This window comes from Chlorocebus sabaeus, chromosome 15, assembly GCF_047675955.1.
Source record: "Chlorocebus sabaeus isolate Y175 chromosome 15, mChlSab1.0.hap1, whole genome shotgun sequence".
In the NCBI taxonomy this organism is placed as follows: Eukaryota; Metazoa; Chordata; class Mammalia; order Primates; family Cercopithecidae; genus Chlorocebus; species Chlorocebus sabaeus.
The window spans coordinates 23,702,962-23,707,150 of record NC_132918.1 but is presented as its reverse complement, the minus strand read 5'-3'; the positions used below and the strand labels follow the sequence as shown (position 1 = coordinate 23,707,150).

Here is a 4,189-nt window from a genome sequence, read left to right as displayed (position 1 = left end):
AAGATGGAGTAGGAAGGTGGTCTTCCCCTGGAATCCAGAGGCCCACGGCTCAGACTCTTCTCCGCCCCTAGCTGAACACCCTTCTGTGTCCAGACATCCTTTCTCTTCTGTCTTTCTCTGCATTGCCACCCTGCCCCTCTGTTCCTCTGGATGTTCAGCTGCTTGTGTCTGTGCCCATTAAGGTCTCGGGTTAATATGGGCACAGGATAGGGGGTGTAGCAGGAAAAGGGCAATTCTTTGGGCCTGCGAACAAAAATTCCTGACCTCATTTGGGGGCCAGGGGTCTTCAGGCTTGAGGGTGGGGTCTTTGCCAGGGAACCACCATCTTCTACCCAGAATTTCCCTGTCTTCTGTCAATATCAATAGGTAGGCCTCATAAATCAGTTCACCTATATAATATACTTGGTTCTGATTGGTAGTGACCTCTGACTTTATATAAACAGATTTTTATATTCACAACCTATAAGTTGATCCTATTGATTTACTCAAAATGCCGATGGTCAGAATAACTAGAACTCCTAAAAAAGTTAGGAAACTCTGGCAAATTCCTCATTTTCTGATGCAAATTGTGGGTTTGTAGCAAAAATTTTTTAAAAATCAAATAATTGTCTTTTGTAGGTTCAGAGAAATATTTATTTTGCTTCTGTGTAATTTCCAGGTGCTGATATATACAAAATTCTCAGGGAAAATAAATATGAAAGTGTGATATTTTATTCAAATGACTGCAATTACAGAAAGTATATGATTGCTTTTGGTTTCTGACAGTCAATATTCCATTAACTGAATCAAACTTGGATTTGGTAAGACTTTTTAAATGATACATTATTATCTCTATTTTTAACAATTAAATAAAGGAATACTCTGAAAATGTATATTAAAAAAATCATTAAAGCACTCAATTATTTTATTATGGTAAATTAGCTTCATTAATTTGAAAATAGAGTTTAATACAGTTAGCATCCTTTTCTAAATGACTTGCTCAATCTACTTGGAATAATTTTCAACTGATTGTAAGAAACCAGTTGGGAATTTTTGAGCTGATGTTACAAAAATTGCACTTTTAAGAATTCACCAGTGTTAACTATTATTACTTAAAACATCAGTTTCCAGGTATTACTTTAATTACTAGGTATAGAATATTATAATAAAATCACTCTCTTTTTATTTTATGAATTTTTCTTATTATCTTCTAGGCATCTCCCTTAGTATTTAAACATTGCCTGAAAATATGCACAGTAATTTATAAAACTGTTGTTATGGCAACAAAAGTAGCTGATGTAAATTATTCATAGAGTGTCCTTGAGTATAAAAAATCAGGTAGTTCTCAACCACATTTGTTAAAATGCATCATAGTTTCCATTTCTGTCACTTATTTGCTCTTGTTAAAAAGTAATCCTAATGAAAGACATGTTTCTATAGCAACTTTAGTAATACATACACACACGTATACACATATAAATATACATATTATAACTAAACAACAGATGTAGATTTATTGACAGATTATTATATGATTGTGGACTGACAGATAAAACATGTATGCTCCAGTGTTCAATAACTTTGAAATTTGTCCATTCAGCTTATATAATCACAACACTCATTATCTAATGTAACAGAGACCATTAGTAAAATATCATTGGTGGAGACATTGCTGTTGCTATTCATGAGCCTGTGGTGTGGCTCTGCAGGACCGGGACCTTAAAGATAGCCACAATGGGAGAAAACGATGATAATGGAAAAAAAAAAAAGAGGCTGCCCTTAAGGCCAAAATCTGTCATCAAACTTAGCATTATTTTGGAGATTCAGTATTCCATGGGACACATTCTTAAATAAACAGATCAAGCTGGATGAAGGCTGGGTACCTTTGGAGATGAGACAGTTCAACAGATTGAACCATCTAACAATGGTCTTTAATGTAATTGTAGAAGCACTGAGCAAATTCAAGGCAGAACTCATGGAAATCAGTGAAGATAAAACTAAAATCAGAAGGTCTGAAAGCAATCCCTTGGGTGAAGTGACTGATAAGTATAAAAATGATGTAAAAACAACAACAACAACAACAAAAACAGATCTGTTTGTATTAAAGGCTTCCCAACTGATGCAACTCTTGATGACATAAAAGAATGGTTAGAAGACAAAGGTTAAACACTAAATATTCAGATGGGAAGAATATTGCATAACTTACTTAAGAGATTGAGTTTTGCCGTGTTTGATACCATTGAATCTGCTAAAAAGTGTGTAGATACCTCTGGACAGAAGCACAAAAACACAGACTTGCTAATACTTTTCAAGGAAGATTACTCTGAAAAAAAAAGAAGAAGAAGAAAGAAAACAAATAAAGTGTAAGCTAAACTGAGAGCTAAATGAGGAAGATGCTGAAATGAAATCTCTAGAAGACAAGATTGGATGCTTGCTGAAATTTTCAGGTGACTTAGATGATCAGACCTATAGAGAAGATTTACACATCCTTTTCTCAAATCATGGTGAAATAAAATGGATACACTTTGTCAGAGGAGTAAAAGAGAGGATAATTCTATTTAAAGAAAAAGCCAAGGAAACATTGGATAAAGCCAAAGATGCAAATAATGGTAACCTACGAATAAGGAAAAAAGAAGTGAGATGAAAAGTACTAGAAGGAAAGTTGAAAAAAGAAGCATTGAAAAAAAGTATAGAAGACCAACAAGAATCCCTAAACAAATGGAGGTCAAAGGGTCACAGATTTAAAGGTAAAGGAAAGCGTAATAAAGCTTCTCAGCCTGGGTCTACTAAAAGAAAATTACACTTTCTGAGCAAGTAAAGGAAATTTGCTAGTGGCAATGAAAATGGTGCAATGGGACCTGTGAAAAGAGCAAGGGAAGAAACAGACAAAGAGACAGCAAAGAGAAAATGGTGGTGGAGACTAGTAGTTTAGTAAACCAAATTTTTATTTGTTTTAAATAGGTTTTAAACAACTTTTCTTTTGAAGATCTTTTAAAAAGAAAGCCAAATAGGGTCCACTTCAATGTCCACCTGTGAGAAAGGAAAATGTTTTTTTGCCATTTAACTTGTCCTTTTTTTCTGTTATCCAGATTAGAAATATTTTTTGAATGTGTAGTTCAGTTTGTATTATTTCAGGTGATTCAAATATCAAAAGGAAGATTCTTCCTAAATTGCCTTCATAATATGAAAATGTATTAGTACAAACTAATATAATATATACTATATGAAACTAATAAAATATATACTATATGAAAAGAGCAAAATAAAACCTCATTTGTTGTTAAGGAACTACATAAATCAAATTTTGCAAACACTAACAAAATTAATATTATCTTTATTGAAAAATAAGGCTTGTGAAAGCAAATTCTAATGCAACCTTAAAATGCATGACTGCTGACCTGTCTCCAAGAATATGCTCTTCTCAATATTTCTTGAAATATCTCTGTGTTGATAATGCTACATAATGTCAATCTGAAATAAGTTACAATCTCCATAATGACACTGAGACTCACAGCACAAGCAGATCAGAGAAATTATCCCAACAAAAATAGTCTCACATATTTTTTAGTTTTCTTTCTTTAAATCTTACCCCATACTATTTAAATTTATCTTGTTCATTCTCTTCTGTCCTACTCTCCGTAAAAATACATTAATGTATTCATTCTTTACTCTTGAACAAGAATTTGACTGCATACTCTCCAAGCTGACATCACGCCTCTTCCACATCATGCCTCTTCCTCCATGACAGAAGGATTTATAAGATTGGGTTATTTGTTTTATTTGTCATTCTATTCTATTTGTTATTCTATTTGATATTCATCAATTATCTCAAGCAGAATAAGTGTAGTCAAAAATCTCAATCACACTGTTAGTTTTTAAATTGCTTTTTAATCTTACGGATATGGGAAATAGAACATTTGCCTAATATAGGACTATTAATTAAAGAATGCTGATGTAAATTGGTTGTCAGTAACATGTATGCATGTTACTTGAAACAGAATCCTTACAACCTCCAACAACACTTTATTTAATTTTGTAAGCTAAGATACTGAAATAATAAAAATGAGGACGAGGAAGTAAAAGCCAGCACCATGGAACAAAAGAGCAAATTTCCTAACACAGTTCTAAGAATTTTGAGGATATAGACATGTATCCTTATTGGGCTTCATCACTTGTGTTTGGTATAGACAGTGATAAACAAGATATTAAA

At 33.0% G+C, this 4,189-nt stretch overlaps 1 pseudogene; it reads left to right on the top strand.

Annotated features, from left to right (window-relative positions):
* Positions 1-1,713: 1,713 nt before the first annotated feature.
* LOC103221308 (lupus La protein pseudogene) lies at positions 1,714-2,975 on the top strand (annotated as a pseudogene).
* Positions 2,976-4,189: the final 1,214 nt, after the last annotated feature.